The 24,038-nt window shown below is 45.1% G+C and overlaps 1 non-coding gene across 1 annotated transcript; it reads right to left on the reverse strand.

Annotated features, from left to right (window-relative positions):
• Window positions 1-20,423: 20,423 nt before the first annotated feature.
• On the reverse strand, window positions 20,424-23,700 carry LOC147450779 (25S ribosomal RNA). Its single transcript, XR_015189330.1, has one exon. It is a non-coding gene; the product is annotated as a 25S ribosomal RNA (ribosomal RNA).
• Window positions 23,701-24,038: the final 338 nt, after the last annotated feature.

Raw genomic sequence — 24,038 nt, forward strand, 5'->3', positions numbered from 1 at the left:
CATCGGTACATTCTCTGTCAGGCTTATCCCTGGAGTGAGCACTGTGTTTTCCTTAATAGAGGGTTGAGCCAAGTTAGGGAAGCTAAAGTTGTCGCTCGGAGGCTCAGATTGCATAGAGACCCCAGGTGAAATGACGTAAGATGGGTCCATGGGGCTAATTAGAGGAGTCTCCATTTGTGATAGAGTAGGCTGTTGAGCCTTGCTCGTATCCAGAAATCTCATGGGGCCAGTTGAGAGTATATTTACCCCTCGGTTTTGCCTTTCTGATTGAATAATGCCATGGATAACATTACAGATCATTTTCTGTTGATCTTCGAGGCTCGTTGCACTAGCGGTGGATCGTACAATCTCTATCCATCCTACATGGTAGGCGTGGCCAGAGTGTAGATCCGTCAACACCTCAGTGTGGAGGTCCTATGTCCAATGATCATTAATGAACAATCCTTCTAGAGTCGACGTGTTAACGGTTTCTTGTGAGGTAGAAGCAATGTTGCTCCCCGTGGTTTTACTTGTCAGCAACGGTACTCTAGAGGGAACTTCTGAAGGAGGTAGCTCAACAGGGCCTTCTTGGTAAGAAGTTGGCAGGATATCCACATGGACACTCTTTGGGGGTGTGGGGTCCATGTGCGATGTGAAAGGAGAGTCCACTTCCCCACCCCCTTCGTGTGCTTCATTTGCATCAGGTTCCGAGCGAGTAGCTCTACCTAATGTTTCCATGAAACGGCTAAACATACTAGTACTAGGCTGTGGAGCTTCGGGAGGTGCATGGCCTTCTCTCTCAGTGTTTTGGGTAGGGTATGCTTCCATGATTTCTGAGTCGGAGGAGGAATCACTAGCGGCTATTTTAGGGTCTTGGGTGGTGCTACCTTGTGTCCCCGCTGAGGGTCTAGAGCCTATCGTGGATGGGTAATGGGTGTCCGTATGAACAGAGGCACCCTCAATATGCTCGTGTTCTAGCACCCGCCCAGAGCGTAAGTGCATGTGCTTTTGATACCCTAAGGTGTCAAAAAGCTGCTCTAGGAGGCCTTGTGACTAGTTTTTTGCGTGTTTTTTTGTTTGTTTTTTTGCTAGATTTTTTAGAGCCTGTCGTGGAATGGGCCGTGTGATAGTTCGAAACGAGCGTATCGCTAGGAGGGACGCGCTGTGCTTTACAGCCCACCGTTTGGTTCTATTTTGCTCCAGAAAAGCCCGAAACAGTCTTTTCCTAGTTTGGGAACTAGGCTCCAAATAGCAAGTCTAAGGGTGCAAGTGGGAAGAGAAGGGAGGAGAGTGGAGGACTTGTCCCACATGCTCTCATTCCCTCTTGAGGGGGTAGGGTATATATATAAGAGTGAGTCTAGTATATATCATAAGACTGAGGACTGAGGCCTGGGCTTGGGCTCGGGCTCGGGGAGACGATCCCGATCTAACTTTTATACAAACCAACCCGTCCGTTTTTATAACTCACGTTTTTTATTTTCGAAAATCTAACCTCCCCCTCACTCACGTTTTTATTTTTCGATTTTTTAGTCATCTTTTGTGATAGATATCTGCAGGAGCAACCAAGGATCAGGCCAAATTCTGGTCATCATCATTGATTCTACATGTGTTTGGCAGTCAAAAGGTGCCAGAGATGCCCATCAATCATTTTTTAGACTGAAGTCCAAAAACTGTCAAATGCAAGTCCAAATCAAGCTAAACTTTGTCAGGAGGCTATGCATAGAGAGTATAAGCTAAGGGTTTCCACAAAAAAAAAAAAAACCCTAGCTAGCCAAAGATGCAATTTTTATAAATCTAAAGCCATGATAGCCATCTGCATACGTTGTACATCATGTATATGAGCTTTGGGGACACATGGACAATGATAGCTCTTAATGGTCATCTCTCGCAAATGATGTCGGATGAGCCCTTTTGATGCAAGTTACTAACTTGGGGAACTAACTGGGGTTTGTTAGGCTAAAATTAAGTCTTGTATCGAGTAGAAGCAGAGTAATGATTTACAAAGCACACAAAAGCTAACAATGGCAAATGTGACTTTGGTCACCTTGATGCAAGAACAAAGGAGTCACCAAAATGAAGAAGAGCAAACACAAGTGGTAGACAAACCAACCTTTGCAAGGTTACATATCTTGTCCTTGATGAGGCAAATCAAATAATGGACATGGGTTTTGAACCTCAAATCAGCAAAATCATCTCCCAGATTCAGCTTGCCAAACAAACTTTGTATTGAAGTGCAACTTGGCCAAAAATAGTTGAAGGTTTAGCTAGACAATTTCTACAAAAACCAATCATTCAATTCTACAGATTGTGGAAGCTGTTTCTGAGTATCACAAATACTCAAAATTAATAGATTTGTTAGAGCAAGTGAAGGATGGATCTTTCTCTATCCATGATGATAAGAGTCAAGCTGAATGATTAGATTTGGAACTAGCCCTATAATGACAGCAACTGATGTTGCAGCTCGAGGCTTGGCAGTGAAGGACATAAAGTTTGTCATCAATTATGATTTTCATGGATCATAGTTGTTGTTGTGGTTTAACAAAAGTACAAGCAATGGAGCACAACAAATCAAAACAACAACAAAGAATGCACTGACATTGACCACCAGGTCATGTTAGGGACGACATGAATTCGGAGGGGGGAGTGTTGACTGGCTCAACAGCACAACATAACTCAATTTTTATACCAAAGTCTTATTTCTTGAGAGTTATGAAATACTACGGCTTATGGCTAAAAAAATCATTTGTAATGAGTAGCTAGTCTAGTTGCAGAAGCCGAAGTGGAATGGCACTTCCAGATTGTACATACGAAGCCATTTTACCCCTTGAACTCTATTTTACTTTTCACCTATGGTAGCCTTAGTATATCAGGTACCTAGGTCATTTTGCAAAGAGAACTTTTATCATAATCAAGTTTTAAGTTGTTGTCAACTGTGTGTGAGAGAGGAAAAGAGAGACCGTGAGCTTCACCCTGGTGCTACTCCCCGCTTGCTCATCGCATTGGAGAATCAACAACACCATTGTGCTAGGCTTGGTGAGAGCTACGCAGCAATGCTAAGCATTCCACGCAAGACAGAGTTGAAGGGGATCGGGGAGCACCACAGACGGAGAGTAAGAGAGACAAGGAGACACATGACACACAGATATGGGTGGGGAGACTGTGAAGTGGCAGCTCCCCCTATACAGTATACTCACTATAAGTATAGGGTAACAGTGGGCGGGCGCCCATGACCTGGGCGACCGGTCAAGGCACATAGGCCTTAACCCCAACAACCTCCCACTTAAAGGCCAATGTGCCTTTAAGCAAGATCTACTAGTGTACAACTAATAGAAGGTGAGATATTCTCTCAACCTATGCCCATTGACTCTCGATGAGCTAGTGCATCCGGCTCTGCTGATAGACAAACATCCCGCTGAGGAAGCCACACAGAGCTAGCTCCAAGCTCTGCAAAGAGTCTACAAGAGCTCATGCACTTCTGCAAGTATCGGTCCAATACCTGCAAACCTCCCCTATGCTCTATGCCGAGATCAGTCATCCAATAACTAATCAACCCTACTGCAAATGCTCTCACTGCAGCTGCTATGTCAGGCCTCGAGATCAGCATCTCGTACATGAGGACACCGAACGTTGATGCAACCTTGGCAATCTCTGCCACCTCCAACTCAGAACTCAATTCATGGCAATCATGTCCCCTATCATAGAGACCATGGCACTCTGACTCCGAGCTCTGGAGTGACTCCTCGTGCCCACCACATATCACATGTGTACCAAGAGTATCCATCTGTTCTGAATTTGCATCAAGCTCTGGCATAAGCATATTAAGAAATGACTCCACAATAGCTGACATCTCAGCATCCATGTGAGTCATCTCTGTCATCACCTCTGAAAACTCATCCTGATGTGACTCACTAGAGCTGTCCCGCTCTACCTATGCATCCGTAGACGCAACCTGCACAACAAGGTCACTGCTCTGCACTCCATGCAAAGCATCCTGCAACCCACAAGCAAAAGAGACTCGCTTGCTCTCTCGCTCTCTACCTGGCTGCATGATCATAGAGACAACACCGTCTCGCACCAGTACTACGTGCAATGGGTACCATGTGCCAACTCTAGCACCTCTCGCAATCACTAGCGAACCCAAATGCAACGCAAAAGATCACTCAAGTAGCGATACCCGACATCCACTATCCCGTAACTCTCTGACTGAGATCAAATCCCGTCTCAGATCTGGCACATAACACACATGACGCAGGGTAAATCTCATACCACTGGGCAAGGACAAACATACGTCTCATGCACCCTCAATGTCGTACACAATACCATCAGCCATGTGCACACAACCAAGTCTCCCACTAGAAAACGTGCTAAACCACTCACAATGCGACGTGACATGGAAAGTAGCATCTGAATCTAGTAACCAATGTGAAGACAATGTGCAATCGGATATGCAATCCGTAGACATAAGATCGTCTGAAGACAAGCTAGATGTAAATGTGACATCATCGTCACAAGCATACTCAGTAACCACCGTACTGATCTCACTAGCATCTGTCATGCCCAAATCTGCATCACGCATTTGTCACCTCCGTTGTCTCAAACACCTGAAACATCGACACCTAATGTGCCCTCAATGACCACAATGCCAATATGTCAAGTCTCTATGCCGTCGAGACTTGCGTGTGGGACCAATCTCTCCCATGGACATAGAAGTGGGACTAGACTCCCCTGTAGACATGGATGTCGCGTATATAGCATGTAAACTCTGCCATAAAGCATGAGTTGTAGTCTCCCTCGAGACCTGCCAGTAAAAAGACTCAACCAGATGCAAATGAATCGTAGACATGGCTAACTCATCAAGATCCTACCAATCATCATCACTCATAGACTTGGGCTTCGCCGATAAACCACGCAAGGGTTTATCCTGCCCCAAATCCGCCAATGCAACAAGCATATGCTCCTTCCAAGCAACAAAATCTACACCATCAAACTGTGTCAGACCATAACGCTGGAAGTCAAATGAAAAATCATCCATAATGCTCGCAAAAGAGCAACCAACAATCAGTAGCAAATGTCACCAAATCAGCCTTAAACTGGCTCGAATCGCATCAACAAAAGTTTGCAAATATGGCTGTAAAATATGGTTGCAAATCAGCCCCAAAACAGCCCCAAAATTCAGCTCTTAAACAGCTGCATAAACAAGTCACAAACGTGTCCCAGATCAACCTACAACTGAGCCATACATGGACACCTGCAAAGAGGAAACAATGGCTGAAAATTCAGCGCCCAAATAAACCCTCAAATCTTCCTGTAAACTCGTAAACCTGTAGCTGAAACCTGCTGAAAAATCTCAAGCCATTAGTGCTCGAATCCGGCTACCTAGCTCGTAGCCACACAAGCATACATCACAATACTCACTCTTGTGAGTGTGCCAAGATAACTGTACGCCTGTCAAACCGTGAGCTAATTACCAAGCCCACATTGTGCGGTTATCACCAAGCCCACATTGTGCGGTTATCACCAAGCCCACACTATGTGGTATCGATGCATACACACGCACAAATCTCTCACCTGCAGAGAACACCGTACGCAAATGCTAAGTGCAACCGCCAATCTCTACCTAGATCGCATAAATGATGCACATAAAACTCCTCGGAAAATTTCGCCAGAGTTTCGTCAGTAAAACGGCCACAAAACCAGTAACAAACTGACTGCACGCTCAAAACCATGAGCAACCAAAGCGCATCAAACCGCACTTCAAATGCATGCACCAATCTCCACACTTTGCATACATCATTGCAAACACCTACAAATCTAGTACACAAATATCTGCTCTACCTGTGATTGCCAAAAAACATGCTCGAGGCATACATTGCGGAGCTCAAAATGCAATCACATTAGTCTCCCTGAGCATCAAACCACATAAGACATACATCGTATCCTCCCACCTGTGAGGAAACTTGCAGCCAATATCACTCTCACATCTGAGAGCAAACCATGTGTGGAATCCTCGACACACAATAAACAACTGTTGCTGTAAAAAATTCAGCGTTCAGAATTTTAAAATTTTGATATGACGAGCGCGTCCGGAGCATGCCAAAACCCCAAGGTAGACTCCTGAATCACATGTATCTGAGTCCGGGTGTGAAAGCTATGCCAAAAAACGCTGTTTTCGGCCGAAAAACGCAGCAAAAACTTGCTGCTGCTGCAAAAATTTCAGAGGTCAAAATCAGCTCAAATGGACATCACATTGCGTCCGGAGCGTGCCAAAACCGTAGGTTACACCTTAACCTTGCATAAATCGCATTCCGTATGCAAAAGTTATGCAAAAAACACTGTTTTTGGGGCCCAAAAATTGACCTGCGAAAATGAAAATTTGCATTCTTCCTGCAAGTATGGCTGCAAATAACCATACACACTTGCAATACACTCTTCCCTCAAGCTTGGGAATGCCCCTCAAGCTTCCATGAGCACAGATCTGGTGGTTGCTCACCGATCTCAAGCTTCCACCAAAAGCGAACTCACCATAGCCGAAAGCTCACTTCTCTGTAGCACTCCATCTGTCGCGAAGCCAAAGCTCTGATACCAATTGAAGGGGATCGGGGAGCACCACAGACGGAGAGTGAGAGAGAGAAGGAGACACACGACACACAGATATGGGTGGGGAGACTGTGAAGTGGCAGCTCCCCCTATATAGTATACTCACTATAAGTATAGGGTGACAGTGGACGGGCGCCCATGACCTGGGCGACCGGTCAAGGCACATAGGCCTTAACCCCAACAAGAGTGCACACATCGACGCATCTACGAGCTAATTGTGGTTGTAAGTATATCTAATGATGTCCATTTGTTGCGTGCAACTAGTCGTTAGGATCAAGACAACATAAGCTACACATAGGTACTTGTAGATTTTAGTTTCGGGCACTTTCAAAATTTTGCTCTGTCTTTATACGCGTTTTTTGTAGATGGGTCTAGAGTGAGGGTTTGAGTGTAGAGTCTTTGGGACAGGTGTATCCTAGTGAGGGGATAGTGTTGGTAATGTTTCGTATGATTCTGGTATGGTTTACTGAGTTTCCTTCCATCCGTGTGTATGTGGTTGGGTGGTGTAGTTGAGAGGAGTGAGATTCTTGACTGTGGTTTAGTTAGCCTTCCAAAGTGTTGTATGCATGGGAAAGTCTCAGCTTGACAAGCTAAAGAGATTTCCTCTGTGCGCCTATTGTGTCATCTGTGTCCTCAATTGACATTATGTTGATCTAGGTTGTGTTGCATGCACTTTATGGGTGGTGTGATTCACTTCCCCAACAATAACCAAGGTGAACACCAAGGACCATAGTTACAAGGACATAAACCAAACTTTGATAGAATACTTTGAAGTAACTACGGATAAAGGAATGCAATTACCAGATTGTCTAGTGAAGGACTCTCACATTGAATGTGTGAAGCATCAGAATGGGGGAGTCTTAAAAAAGAGGAATGCATTCTAGAGCGTACAGTAGAAGATGACTATTATATGAAGGAACCATTTCCATAGGAATTGTTTGAACCCTTTGGATGGGATCAAATACTGGCAACTCTTGATATTTGTGTGAATGAAGTGACTTACACCATATTTTGCAACCAAAATGGCTATGCTATAAGACCCTTTCAAATGGTTTTCACGGTCCAAGAAACTGGAAACCTTTCTGAATCTATTGAAACAAACCTAGTAAGCGATTGTAAATGAATAGTGGATGAGGTTTCTATATGTCACCTTTCACACGATGAGGAAGACAAATACCACAATTTGAGGAGCAAGGAATTAGGAAACAATGCAGAATACAAACTCTTGGGTGATTCTAAACACGAAATTGTGAAAAGAGAGGATGAGCCCATTTTCTACAAGTTTCGTCACCAAAAAACAGGGGGAGACAAGAGAGATATTAGAGAAGACGAACGAAGAAACAACAAAATAAAATTGAGAAACAAATGCCAATGTTGATGACCAAAACGCAATATCTTAGGTTTGTGGGAGCAGATGATTGTGCCCGAGACAAAATAACGTAAAAACCATTGATTTTAACAAGTTTTTGGTCTAGGTAAGAGCAACAAAACAAAAAACGACAAAAGGATGAAAGCAAAAATCCACCCAAAATGTTAAAATTTGAATGCAAAAATGAATACCAAAAATTAAAAGGGACATTGAAAGTAGTTTGGACTACAAAAATGGAAACTGAGGGAGACTCTAGTTTATAAAAATTTGACACTCTCTCATTACAAAAAATATACATTCAAGACACACGTATTGTGGTGGACCAATGCAAGAGTGAAAAGAATCGAAAACATTGTATGTTGGACTTGAAAACGCAAAGAAGATCGGTTTGGTGGAACCAAGAGAAGAACGGCAACCAGCATACATAACCACATATCTCACTGAGGAGAAGGAACAAATGTTGATAGCTACCCTCAAACAATATAAAGATGTGCTTGCTTGGTCTTACAAAGATCTAAAAGGGGTGGATCTTAGCATTTGTCAGCAGCAGACGATGATCTCAGAAAAGTGATGCAAAACCTTACCGACATCAATACACTTACAATGAAACCTTTGCAAAGAAAATAAAGGAAGAGATAGACAAACTGAAAGGGTCGGAAATCCTATATGAGATCGAGTATATGGAGTGAGTGTCACCAATTATCATGGTGCCTAAGAAAAATGGCACATTACGAGTGTGTGTAAATCTCAAACAAATAAATGCTTCCATGATCAGAGACAACTATCCCTTATCCATCACTAATCATGTGATTGATAGAGTTGCTAAAAAGGAAGCTTAAAACTTTCCAAATGGGTTTTCAGGCTATAACCAACTCACAATCAAGTTGGAGGATCAACACAAAATTGCCTTTTCTACAGAATGGGACATGTTCACGTATCGGGTTGGAAAGGCTAATGAGTCATGCATTCAAGGAATATCTAAGACAATTCTTGAGTTGTGTGTACATTCTCTTCACAGAAATGGACATGGAAATCACTTAAAGAAAGCCTTTGAGAAATGCAAAACGTATCGTATCTGTTTAAACCTTGGAAAAAATGTTTTCAAGGAAGACAGGGAAAGATTCTGAGACATATTGTATCCAAAAATGACATTTCCACTAACCTTAAGATACAAGTGATTGTTTCTCTTCTGAGACCAACAAAAGCTAGAGAGGTACAAGTTTTCATGGGCCATTGTGGGTATTGTTGTAAATTCATTTACATGTACGTGATCATTGCAAAACATCTCTACACAATTATCACTAAATTTGAGTGGAATTAGGAATGTGAGAAAGCATTTCAACAACTAAAGTAGAAACTCATTTTTTCTCTGATTTTGAGAGCTCTTGATCGGGACAAGATTTTCCATGTCCATGTAGATGCATTGATTTTTGTTATTGGTTGTATCTTGGCTCAGTCTAGAGAAAACAACATGGATTTCTCAACTTGTTACTCTAGTAGACAGCTTAATAGCGAAGAACGAAAGTATACGAACACAGAAAGAGAGGGATTGGGAATGTTCTACTCCGTAAAAAGGTTTTGACATTACTTGCTCGCAAACAAATTCATGTCCTTTGTAGACCATCAAGCATTGTTATACCTAGTGAAAAAACCATGCAACATAGGTCGCATCGTTCGATGCGACCCGTGTTGCATCTTCAATGGTTCCCAATATTGCTTGAGTTTGATTTCACGGTAGTGGTAAAAAAAGGGACTACACATCAGAGAGCAGACCATTTGTTGTGAATGCTACATGGGGAAGCTCCAATAGGGGTTGAAGATGATTTGCAAGACTCTTATCTCTTCAACATCTAGATGGTACCAAGGTGGAGTGAACAAATCATACTCTTGCTCACCATAGGTTCACTGCAGATTGAGAGACAACCATCAATTATCAAATACTTTTGCAACTTAGTGCTGATTGGAGGGAGGTTATATCAAAGAGGACGCGATGGCATACTCAGGTTATGCATCAAGCCATGCAAAAAAGAGTTGCATGTGCAACAAGCTCATGTACAAATCACGGGCGTATATAATACCAACATGCAAACATATTAGTGACTGATGCTACTTGGCATATATTGGCCTCACATACAAAAAAACATGCACAACTCTGTTTGTTCATGTATGTTTGCGTAATGAAAAGGCCAATTGAGCATGCTACATTGTTCAAGATAGCCATAGCACCCAAGTGGGTGAAGTACGTTGTGGAGGACTTAGAACAAGGAGTTGCACGAGAGAACTTGACCAGAGCTACAATATGATCGAACAACATAAAGCCAAAAAATATGCTATTATAGAAAATCAACTTTATCTAAGAGGAATGGATTTTATTTATTTTCATTCTTTCCTTTGCATCCAGGTTTTCCGGATTGGTCCCCCCTTGTCCACAATTTGACTCGCCTTCGACCATCTTTCTCTCTCTCTTATGAGTACCCGAGGGGCACTAGCAAGGCCGCTAGTGCTCCCTCCTCTATGCCTTCAAAAGTTTTGTGCCCCCACGAGTGCAAGAACCGCCTTTACAGGCTTTTGCCAAGTCATCATGTCAAAGAGAAACCCTTGTCGCTCTTCATTTGCTATTGCATCACCAAAATGGACCAGTAATGCTACCCAGCACCGTCGTGCACCCAACAGGCCACCACGGCCACATACGCATCGCCCATCCACTTGCGCCATGGCTACGAGCTCCCAGCTCCAAAGGAGTACTCTCCAATTGTGATACCCAAGGGCTCTCACCCCACAAGGTCTTATATCCCGCATCCCAATTTTGCCGGTTCGCATGTGGGTCTTTTTGGCCACCACGTGTCTTCTCCAGAGCGCTCCAATTTCCCAAGCTTTCAACCATTCATAAAAAAAACCCCATAAAGCACAAAAAAAGCCTTTTTTGTCCCCACCTTCCCCATGCTCCCATATCCTCTCCGATTGTCCAAATCTCAAGCCGCCAAGCTGTGCTAGAGGTTCTCACACCCGGCATTGATCCACTTGGCCCGTGCCTCATTTTAACTCCTCCAGCCCCTCCGCTCGGAGCCATGAAAATGAAAAAAAATCATGTGAGATCGCACTATTGGCAATTGACACCATCTTCTACCTAGCACATCACGAACACCGAGAATCTGATTCACAAGCTGTGACTTTTTGCTTACCTCCCATGAGGCATACTGCCCTCTAGAACCTGGTCAAACTCAGAACAGTGCCAAATGGCACAATTTCCAATGCAGTCAACCTAGCCTATAACTGGCCCTTGACAAATCTTCCACTGGCCATAGCTTTCCCTCTAGAGCTCTGATTGATGATTGCAAAGACCGGCACGCTCCACAACTTAAGCACTCCAATCCTATCCATTGAAATTAGCTCTGGCCACCTCTCCCGAGTTGCTCGATCGATCCGGGATATGCAAAACCTTCTAACTTTGACCTTTGATATCTTTCACACCGGGGCTTTTTTTGAGGAGCTGTCTCGACCAGCTTCTACAGCACCTTGAACACTACAGTCCAGGACATTGATAGAGCACTTTGGAAACTTGGAACCACTATCCCAATTGGCCCATTGTTGAGCCTTTTTGACCCCAAAAGTCACCTTAAGCATACATTTCTCCCACCTTTTGTCTGCCCAAGACCTTTATACCTGCTTAAACCCTTTGCCTTGCACTTGTGCACACCTCTGGCACTACTTAGCACCCCTTCTAGCCTCGACCAACTTTGTCTATACCATCATTGCCCAGCCCCCTCATCAAACATTCACGTTCAACCAAAAGAATATTTACAAAACTTTAAAACTACCATACCAAACTGACAACCCAAAGCACTTGCAAAACCACAACCTTATGTACAGGCTATGTACAAACGCTTCATTTCCTTTGCACACTGCATACTTAGGTGGCTTTCCCACCCCCCTTGGCTACAATCTGATGCACCTCAGACACTAGACTCCTTTCAAAATACAACTTGAGTTGCACACCATTCACCCTCTGCCTAAGAGGCTTACCATTTTCTCTAACCAGCTGATAGGTCTCATTTGGAAAAGCCTTCTGCACTTTGTACGGAATCGTCCATTTCTTTTTAAAACTCTTCTAGAAAGTAAAATCCAAGTAACTCCTCTACTTCATCAGCAGGTCTCCTTCTTCCATCTTCTTGTTTGCAAGTTCTTATTGAACTTGGCAATCTGCTTCTCTCTCTACTTCTTATAGTAGTCCGCCACCACCTCTTTATCCATCCTCAATGCTTGAAGGCCGGCTATCCAATCCTGTAGAATATCCCATTGAGTGGCATTGACTTGCCATATACATTTAAAGCTCCTAACTATGGATGTATCAATAATACTACCTCCTTACCATAAACAAGCTCATGAAATCAGTAGCTGCCTTGTATGATGTCCTATACGCCCACATACACTTCTCTAGATTTGTTTCCCACTCAATCTTCTGCGTGTACACGTACTTTGTTAGCATCTTGATGATTTGCCCATTGGCACTCTCTACTAGACCATTTCATTGGGGTGATAGGGTGAAGAAAATAGATGCCGAATCTTTAGCTTCTTTACTAATGCACGCATTAGCTTGCTTCTAAAACACTGACCCCTATCAAAAACTAGCACCCATGGTAATTCAAATCAACAACGAATGTTATCGAATACAAACTAGGCTACCACATGAGCATTCACTTCCTTCATAGCTTTGGCATCAACCCACCTTGTGAGATAGTCAATGGCTACCACAACATACTTCTTACCATTTGTAGACTTTGGGAGTGGACCTATGGCATCCAAACTCCACTTCTCAAAAGCACTTTGTGCATTGATGGCACCCTGCGACTCTGCTACCAACCATCTTTCACCTATGGTTTGACATTCGTGGTGGCAGATTTTGCACTAATAATGCACATCCTTCACTATGAAAGGTCACCAAAAGCCTGCTCTCAGCACTCAAAATAACACTTGTTCTTTACCCTAATGTTCTCTTTCTTCATGGCATTGCTCTAGAACCATGCTTATCTCTTTCTTGTACCGCACCCTCCTTAACACTCCGTCTTGTCCATAGCTCATCAGGTCTTCACCTACCAAGGTAAACTTGCTGGCCTTCTGCACCATCCTTCTTCTTTGCAACTTGGACAGACCATTTGGACATTGCCCCATGCTTAAAAGGTTTTCATCTCTTTTAGAGTCTCCCTACCTGTATAAGTGGTTGGGGACACATCTCGAGGGGGGGGTCACTATATGTAAACTCTATATATCACGTGCGTTCAAGCACTATTTATAAAACCCCTTATCTGTAAATTTCTCACCAATAAAAGGGGTCTTTTTCCTATTTAATCTATTAAAAAAATCAAGGAAATTTTTTCAACACACTTTTGTATGTGAAAATGTGAAAAAATATAGAATACTATAATCCTTAATGTTGAACCCACGTGATAGGCATTTTTTTTATTGTAGTGACCCCCCTCAAGGGCCACATATAGGCATGCAACATGTACTTGTACTCTGCTATTTGCTAGTTTCTCTACCTTTTGGTTCTACTCTCTCTTCACATGATTGAATTGAATCACCTCAAATAACTTTAGCATCTTCTTAATGGCAAAGAACCAATGCTTCAAAGAATCTTGCTTTACCTGCCATTGGCCTAACAATTGCTTGATGACTAGCAATGCATCACCCTTACCACCAACCTAGAACTTCCAAACTCTATACACTGCTTCAAACCCAAATGCAGAGTAAGATACTCCGCCTCTTTGTTGGTGTGGAAATCCTCCAAATCATAAACCTTTGAAAATATCATTTTGTTGTGTGGGTCTTCTATCACCACACCTCCACCTGCCTTCTTACTACCCTTCGGTACGTCCCATCGAAGCACATTGTAAAAGCTTCCTCCAAATTGGGCTCTTCTTTAGCTTCATCTCACACCACCTTGGATAGACAAAAAAATCAACATCCTTATTGACCAAAATGTTTGCTAGGTGGGACTGACTCGTATGGTCTAATTTGAACTCAAATTTGGACTCTTGCAGCTCTAAAACCCACTTCATAATCGTTTTTCTTGGCTTCAAATGCAGCACTACCCTAGGCAACAAATTGTTAGCTATCAACACAAAAAACTTGTGCACAATTAAATGCACTTTAAACTTCCTACAAGCCAAGTCCAAAGCCATTACCCACTGCTCTGTATTGGTGTAGGTATTCTCTCCAGGATTAATCACCCTGCTCCCAATGTAGATAGATTTACAGCTTTTCGCTACCTTCTATAGCAAAACCACTCCAATGGCAATTGTGCCTACCGTCATAGACACATAGAAACTATCCTCTTGATTGGGAGGACACACCATTGGCAACTGACACAAAATCTATTTAACCCCATCAAAAGCCGCTTGAGCTTCTTCATCCCACTCATAATCATGCACCTGTTGGGCCCTCCTTTGAAGAGGATACACATATTGTGACAACATCCAAAAGACCAGATTGATACTTTAGCTTATGGACAAACGTAGCCAAAACTTCAGCATTTGATGGTGGCTCCATCAACACCAATGCTTTCACCTTTTCTGGATCTGCTTCTATACCATTTTGTGACACCACCTAACCTAACAATTGTGCTTGAGGATGTGCTAGCTTGCACTTCTTGGGGTTCAATTGACCTCCTTCTTCATCAAGCCTTTGGAAACATAACTGCAACTTCGATAGGTACTCCACTCTAGAGCTATAGAAGACTATATCATCCACAAAACTATGATAAAATGGTCCAAGTAGGGACCAAATACCATGTTCATCCAATCCTAGAAAGTGTCATTTGCATTCAACAATGCAAAATGGCATCATGCAGTAAGCAAAACAACCCCATTGAGAGATAAGTGTGGTCTTTAGCCGGTCCTTGAGTGCAATCCTTATCTAAAAATACCCCAAAATCCCATCCATAATTGAGTATCTTTCAGGCCTGCTACCTGATTTAGAATCTCATCTTGAAACGACAACGAGTAGTGATTTATTTTGGTTGTTGCATTCAATGTCTTGTAGTCAACACACACCCTCCATTTCCCATTCTTCTTTGGGGTGATAACCACTAGTGAGACCCACTCTGACTCCTGTACAAGGTATATGATACCTGCATCTAGTAGCTTATTGAACTCCTTCCAAAGGGCTTTGTTTTGAATCTCCCCTAACCTTCTCAGCTTCTGTGCTTTAGGCTTGTAACCTTCTTTGAGAAAAATCTTGTGATCTACCCCTTTTGGACCTTTCAACTCTTTGTACTCTGTCACAAATAGGTTTGGATAAGATGCACATAGTTGAACATTAATCTCCTTCTCACCTTTGGTTAGATATTCACTTAACATGCTAGATATCTCCTCTACACTTAAACCATGAGCTTGAGGTTGCATACCTTCTTCTTTTTGAGTGTCATCTATGGTGACTCCAAAAAAATACACATCTATTTGCAGCATGTTGTCTTCGCTCCCCTCTTCCTCACTATCAGTGTAGCCCTCATCTTAGGCCATATCAGTCTTGTATTGGTAGCTTGTTGTGTTGTCTTCATCTTTATCTACCATAGGATGAGAACTGCTCTCCTTGGTCTTCAAATCTAGCACAATCTATCTCCCTTTCTCTTTGTCAAGCAAAGTAAACACTTTGCTCTCCTAGTCCTTCTTAGCACCTATTGCCAAAATCCATGGCCTACTGAAGATGATTAGATAAGCATTATCACCTACCTTCATCACAAAAATCTATCAAGCACTCTACTCCCATCACCTTGACTTTCACATCCTGGGCCACACCCAAACACCTAGCTTTGGAAGGGTTGGTCATCCTCATGTGCCCATTCAACTTGGCTATTGCCTTAACTCCTATCTCTTGCATGGTTGCTTCCATCATGATACAAACCTGCGCTCCACCGTCTATATAGTCATGGAAATACATCCTCATCTTGATGATAGCATCCACCAATGGAAGAACATCAGCCCAAGATACCTACCCTCAAGGTCTTGTTCTGCACCGTATGCACATTGTCCTTAGCTCTTGGCAGCCTCATTCTAACACTCATAGACCACCTATAGCTAACCAAAAGTAATGTTTGCTTTTTTATTTTGAACATCACTTTCCAAGTCATACTCTGGGTAGCCACGTCCTAGCTGGAAATTCGCTTGCTTGATTCTGTGGATTCTTCTCCTTTGCTAGTCTCAGGTTGCTCTCTACCTTTGTACAATTTCTCTTTACCCTTGCAAGCTCTAGTTTCACATTCCATCTCTGTTTCCCTTTCTACCCTTGCCCATTTATTGCCCAAAACTTTGAGATTCTGCTTAACCACCCCTACAATATTCACCCTTGGGACTTCACCTCCATTTGGCGTAGCCGATTGAACAGGATTCTCTAGTTCTTTCTCTCTTGCACCATTGAATTTCCCTTTACCTTGGCCTCTACCAAACAACAGGTATATACCTCCCCTTTCTCTTGGCGGTTGGGGAAAATCAGGCACATAATGTCCTTATTCTCCACAATTGTAGCATCTACCAAGTAGAGGCCTTGCGCTGCCCCTTGGCTATCCTCTATCCATCATGCTTAGCCGCAATTCTTTCATTTTCTCGGACAAATCTTGCAATATGTGCACCCAATTCTATGGCACAATGACTACCCTTTGATTTCCATGATTCTCCTCATGATTAGCCTCTCTCAGACCCTGTGGTTGAGGGGGGGCCATTGTCTTTTAGCCCAACACGCCCTACTCTATCTTCTTCTTTATCTTCCTACTCTTCGATCTTACAATTGCCACAACATCATTGTAATTCTATGGGCTTTCAAAATCAACCTTCTCTCTCACTTTAGGGTGCACACACTCCATGAACTTATCCAGCTTAAAGAAATTCCCATTAGCCAATTGTATGGTTGCCACTAATTCTACCCAACACTCTTCAAAACAACCCAAAAACAAATTGAACTTTTCACTTATATCTTGTTTAAGTGCCTTCAACTTTTCATCCATCTCGATCGATGCCTCCTTTCAAAAGTCATGAGGAAAACACACCCGTAGAGCCAGCCAAGCCTGTCTGGGTTCAGCTTCCAGAGATTTGTACCAAACTTTAGCTTCTCCATGCATCACCAATAGAAATGTTTGCATTTTGCTATCCTCCTTTGGCATACGTAGTGATAGCATATACAACTCAAAATCTGACATCCACTTGTCGAGATTCTCCTCGGCTTTGAAAATTGGTCCATAATTTCTTATCACCATGACTTTCAACGCTAAACACTGCTTCTTCTCGTCAAACTGTGATCGTCAAACTGTGAGCAATCAATATGCTCCTCAATAGGGGCACCAAAATATGGACAGGGGGAGTGGAGAAACACACCTAGCACACAAACAATTTCCTCTCTATATCTCTGGGTATCCACAACACCCCTATCCTCTCAGAAACACCTTCAAAAAACACACTTTACACTAGCGGACAACCAACTGCTCTCTTCCCAATTCTGACACTCTCCATAAGACCACAACACAATACACACCTACTTCCACAATCTATCTCAACCCTTGCACATGCACATAGCCACTCAATCTCACTCTCTCACACAAAGCACCACCAGTCTGGGGGGACATACACATCCACACTATCGGCACCGCAAGGAAACACAAGAGCAGGAGACAGAGAAGGGGCAAAGGGGAAATGACACCAAAATTGGGAAATGGAAGCTTTATTACACTTCAAGAGGCACATAAAAGGCTTGCACTACCACCACAAAATCCATTTTCATGAAAAGATACAAAGGGGATTGTCAAGTACACTCCTCTGCCAAAAAACTCCACTTTGCATGCTTCAAGCGGCACCAAAAAACCCATTTTTCATAATCAAAGATCTATGGAGGAGGCTCAAGACCAAAGGGAGGAGCTCCGTAGAAAGATAGCAGAAGAAAGGAGAAATATAAGCGGTCTTACAAGAATGTTGGCTACAAGAATCACTCATCCTCAAGGTCAAAATTGGCAGGCTCCACTCACCATGGTGCACCAATGAGGATACCCTTAAAGAAAAAATCACCAAGCTCAACGAAATTCTTCAATATTTAAGCCCGGAATTGTCTCTTGGATCAAGAACACTCATAGGCATGTGCGCCTGAGCATTGCATACTCACTTTCAAGGACGAAGATAAACGGATGAAGTTGTTATGCCAATTTCAACTTCTTAAGGGATAAAAGTTTTGGATCACTGAGGAATTGACCACAAATCAACTTTAGTCAAAAGCAAATGGCTACTAAAACAATGCAAAGCGGAAGCATTAGAAAAAATGAAAAAATGCAAAAGAAGACCGGCCAAGGAGAATCTGGAAATTGCCGGCGACATGCGGCAAAGGATTCAGAATGAACTTAAAAGAAAAGCTACTCAAAGGGAGCAACAAGACTATGTGGGGACAGGGTCCTAGGCACCCGACAACTGAAGGCTCGCTTGCCTTCCCGCGGACGCGGCTTCGCCTCCCGACACCGGACCAGTGGCGCTATGGCGCTTCCAACACCGTTCCACGTCGTCTTGCATGCAACGTCCCGGGGTCAGGCCGAGGTGAGGGATGGAGGCTGTCGCCGAAGCGACGCCGTCAGCTCGCACTGAGCACCTCCCCATCGAGGGAAACGCACTGCACCAACCGGGAACAAAAGCCCGTCGGCTTGGCCGTGCCCCATCTCACGTCTAGGCACACGAATTTGGGACCTTCCATATCGATACAAGCCTCACATAGCTCTTGCATTCCCAAACAGCCCAACTCGTCGACGACGCCTCGTGGAGCGATAGGGTCCGAGGTCTACGGGGCTCTCACCCTATCTGACACCCCTTTCCAAGGGACTTGGGCCCGGTCCGTTGCAGAGGACGCCTCAATTTGCACGGCGGGTCCACGCGATTCTCAAGTTGGGCTCTTTTCGGTTCGCTCGCCGCTACTAGGGAAGTCCTCGTTAGTTTCTTTTCCTCCGCTTAGTGATATGCTTAAACTCAGCGGGTAGCCTTGCTTGATATGAGGTCCGTGCGTTCGTTTCGGGCCTCGGTGAGAGGGGGGATGGGTGCTCGTCCCCTTCCCCCCTACTCCTTGCCCACGGAGCCCTTTCTCGACACAGCGGCACCGGCCACGCCCCGGCTGCAGAAGCCGATCCCCGCGGAGGGCGTACCTCGTACTGGCGGAGCGTAACCACCCTTGTGGCGGGGGTCGTCGCACGGTGCCATCGATGCATTTCATTCGACCACGGTGATGCGCTCGCCCCTCGGCCTTTGCCCCCCCCCCACCCCCGGGGGGGCGACGCGTAAGCCATCCTAGTATTGTTCTGGCCCAAGCACGATTAACTGTAGAGTTCTCATGGGATCCGGTCTATTGGCGGTCCTGATCACAAGAGGGGGGGGGGGGGGGGGGGGGGGGCTTTTGGGCCAAATGCATCATGGCAAAAGGAAGGGTGCAGCACCAAGACTTCTTGGGAGGTCACCATCCTAGTACCGTTCTGGCCCAAGCATGCTTAACTGCAGATTTCTGATGGGATCCGGTGTATTTAGCGCTGGTATTACCGCACCATATTTATTGAGGTCAAGCCATACATACTTATACGTTTGTATGTACGATTCTTTGTGTGTGTGTGTGTGTGTGTGTGTGTGTGTGGTGGCTGACTGGCATCGGCCGAATCTGGAGACGGGGCCATCGATGACATCGTGACTCGACACGATTTACACGCGTAGGTGCGACCGCAAAAGGACCGATGGACCATGTGCGGTTCTGACAAGGGGACGGCGAGAGGAAAGAAGAGCCGGGCGCGTTGATGGGGGCCGATGCATGTGTGAATCCCGAAGACAACAACACAACCTCTACAATGACACAGAAATTGGCCCGACCGTTTGATGTCGGGTGCATCGACAAGCCGTGCATGGCTACAAAACGGGACGGCATGGGTCTTTTGCATCGGGGTGGGCTGACGATCCGGGTGTCTCCCCTCCTATCGACACCGTGACCCGATCGATCTACACAAGACGCGACATGAAAAAGGGATCAATTATGTGGACGAGATCAATGGGATGTGCATGGGTGTGATGACGGGACGCATAAACCGACGGGCCCATGGAGCACGGAGCTGACAACACGACCTTCGACGATCTCGTGACTGGACCGATTGACGCCATGTTATCTAAAGTCATGTTTGTATGTGTGTTGGGAGAGAAGGGATGGGCAGTTTTGGCTTTGATAGCAGTATGAGACAAGTCCTCCAACCTTACTTCTGATCGGAGCCAGAAGCTGCCAAACAAAGAAGCACACCCTAACTTTTTGTACGTGGTCTTCGTCTCTCCCATCGTCGGCAAGGTTCAACCACATGGTGCAATGTGGAGGGGGAACACCTCAAAAAAATGATAGTTTGGTGCACCTTGAGCCCACGGGGGGGGGGGGGACTTAGCAAAATTCACGTAGCCCAAGGGAAAGGCCGAACCCCATGGTGCAATGTGGAGAGGGGACAAATCAGTGCGGCAGCGGGCTGAATCTCAGTGGATCATAGCAGCAAGGCTACTTTGCCACTTACAATACCCGGTCACATATTTAAGTCGTCTGCAAAGGATTCATCTCCCCAATCGTCTGAAATTTCCATTCAGAGCCCCCAAGGTGGCGCTTCCACCACCTCGGGGGAGGCTCTCGACACATGCTCTAAGGGACACACAGGTGCCCCTACTATAAGTCAGGTAACAACCGGGGAGGTAGAGAGCGCCACTTCTAGCATGGATTCTGACCTAGAGGCGTTCAGCCATAATCCTACACATGGTAGCTTCGTGCCATTGGCTTTTCAACCAAGCACAAAGACCAATTATGTGAATCAACGGTTCCTCTTGTACTAAGTTGAATTGCTATTGCGGCACCGCTCATCATTAGGGTAAAACTAACCTGTCTCACGACGGTCTAAACCCAACTCATGTTCTCTATTGGTGGGTGAACAATCTAACACTTGGCAAATTCTGCTTCGCAATGATAGGAAGAGATGACATCAAAGGATAAAAAAGCAACATCACTATGAACACTTGGCTGCCACAAGCCAGTTATCCCTGTGGTAACTTTTCTGACACCTCTAGCTTCAGATTCTGAAAGACTAAAGGATCAATAGGCCATGCTTTCACAGTTTGTATTCGTACTGAAATTCAAAATTAAATGAGCTTTTACCCTTTTGTTCCACACGAGATTTCTGTGCTCGTTGAGCTCATCTTCGGAAACTTGCATTATCTTTTAACAGATGTTCCACCCCAGCCAAACTCCCCACTTGACAATGTGTTTCGCCTGGATCGGCACGCGAGCGCGCCTTAAGACCAAAAGCAGGGGGAGAGCCCCGCCTCCACCTCACGCAATAAGAAAAATAACGTTAAAAGTAGTGGTATTTCACTTGCACCAAAGTCTCCCACTTATTCTACACCTCTCAAGTCATTTCACAAAGTCGAACTAGAGCCAAGCTCAACAGGGTCTTCTTTCCCCGCTGATTTTTCCAAGCCCATTTCCTTGGCTGTGGTTTCACTAGATAGTTGATAGGGACAGTGGGAATCTCAGTAACCCATTCATGCGAGTCACTAATTAGATGACGAGGCATTTGGCTACCTTAAGAGTCATAGTTACTCCCGCCGTTTACCCACGCTTGGTTGAATTTCTTCACTTTGATATTCAGAGCACTGGGCAGAAATCACATTTCGTCAACATCCGTAGGGACCATCGCAATGCTTTGTTTTAATTAAACAGTCGGATTCCCCTTGTCTGTACCAGTTCTGAGATGATTTTTCACCTCCTAGGGAGGGCCGCCTCGTGAGGGGCGATGTTCTACGGCCGTCGGCCAGCTTGGGCAGACCCTTGACAGCCTTCGGTGTCGGACCGCAGACCCCTAGATCCAGCCCTCAAAGCCAATCCTTATTCCAAATTATGGATCCATTTTGCCGACTTCCCTTACCTACATTGTTCTACATTGTTCTACCTTGGAGACCTGATGCGGTTATGAGTAGGACCGGGCGTGATCGGCATTTGCTCCTCCAGATTTTCACGAGCTGTCGAGGGTGCACCAGACATCGCAAGACGTGCGGTGCTTTACCAGCCGTTGGCCCCTATCTCCGGGTGATCCGATTTTAGGGTGGGCGGGCTATTAAAACGAAAAGAGAACTCTTCCAGGGGGCCTCGCCGGTGTCTCCAGATTCGGCCACGTTGCCGTCCTCACCACCACATCCCAGTTTGGGAATATTAACCCGATTCCCTTTCAATGAATGGCGCGCATTGCGCCCTTGACACAGGACTACCTCATCTCTTAGGAACGACTAACCCTTGTCCAATTGCTGTCCAGATGGAACCTTTTCCCACTTCGGGCTTCAAAGTTCTCAATTGAATATTTGCTACTACCACCAAGATCTGCACTGGGGGCCGTTTCTCTCGGGCTCACGCCCAGAGCTGCGCCACGACCCCCACGCCCTCCTACTCATTGGGGCCTCTCACTCGCCCCAATGGCTGGGTATAGGTCGCGCGCTTCAACACCATCCATTTTCGGGGCTAGTTGATTCGGCAGGTGAGTTGTTACACACTCCTAAACGAATTTCGACTTCCATGACCACTGTCCTGCTGTCTTAATCAATCAACACCCTTTGTGGGATCTAGATTAGCATGTAGTTTGGCACCGTAACCCGGCTTTTGGTTTATCTTGCATTGCCAGTTCTGCTTACCAAAAATGGTCCACTTAGAGCTCACATTCTGCACCGGGGTTCAACAGAGCAACTCCGGCCGCTTACCTATTTAAAGTTTGAGAATAGGTCAACGGTGTTTCACCCCCGATGCCTCTAATCATTCACTTTACCTGATAAAACTGCGAAGAGCTCCAGCTATCCTGAGGGAAACTTTGGAGGGAACCAGCTACTAGATGGTTCGATTAGTCGCCCCTATTCCCAACTCTGACGAACGATTTTCACGTCAGTATCGCTATGAGCCTCCACCAGAGTTCCCTCTGGCTTCGCCCTGCTCAGGCATAGTTCACCATCTTTTGGGTCCCAACACGTACGCTCCCACTCAAATCTTCCACAAAAGATTATGGTTGGTCGATGGTGCACCCCCGAGGGGGATCCCACCTGTCAGGTTACTTGCATCTCTGTGGGTTTGCCACCCACCAGCTCGCATACATTTTAGACTCCTTGGTTCGTGTTTCAAGACGGGTAGGATAGAAAGCCCAGAGCAATAGCGTCTTGAGCGCGCAGGTGTGTAAAGCCCGCCATGAGTGGCGTATGCTTCGTGCCCTAGCCGGCGCGACGGCATTGACGGGCCCACGAACCGCTCTTGTCCCGCCGCACCAGACCACACTGACCAACGCCCGTGTCGAGCGGCGGACGAGCTCTCACGTTTCGCATCCGATAGGGATGCACCCACCACCTCCATTCGCTTCCTCCTAGCAATTTCAAGAAACTTTTTAACTCTCTTTTCAAAGTCCTTTCATCTTTCCCTCGTGGTACTTGTTCGCTATCGGTCTCTTGCCTGTATTTAGCCTTAGATGGAATCTACCACCCACTTAGGGCTGCATTCCCAAACAGCTCGACTCGTCGACGGTGCCTCGTGGAGCGACAGGGTCCGAGCTCAACGGGGCTCTCACCCTCTCTGATGCCCCTTTCCAGGGGACTTGGGCCCAGTCCATCGCAGAGGACACCTCTCTAGACTACAATTTACAAGTTTCAGCCTTGCGACCATACTCCCCCCGGAACCCAAAAACTTTCATTTCTCATAAGGTGTTGGCGGAGTCATGAAAGTAACATCCGCCAATCCCTAGTCGGCATCGTTTTTGGTTGAGATTAGGATGGTATCTGATCGTCTTCGATCCCCCAACTTTCATTCTTGATTAATAAAAACATCCTTGGAAAATGCTTTTGCAGTAGTTTGTCATTCATAAATCCAAGAATTTCACCTCTGACAATGAAATACGAATGCCCCCAGATGTCCCTATTAATCATTACTCCGGTCCCGAAGACCAACCCTATAGGACCAGAGACCTATCGCGTTAATGTATTCAGAGCATAGTCTTGCTTTGAGCATGCTAATTTTTTCAAAGTAACATCACCAAATCCGCGTCCCAGAC

The sequence above is a fragment of the Adiantum capillus-veneris genome, chromosome 9 (assembly GCF_014529385.1).
Source record: "Adiantum capillus-veneris isolate H3 chromosome 9, ASM1452938v2, whole genome shotgun sequence".
NCBI classification, from domain to species: Eukaryota; Viridiplantae; Streptophyta; class Polypodiopsida; order Polypodiales; family Pteridaceae; genus Adiantum; species Adiantum capillus-veneris.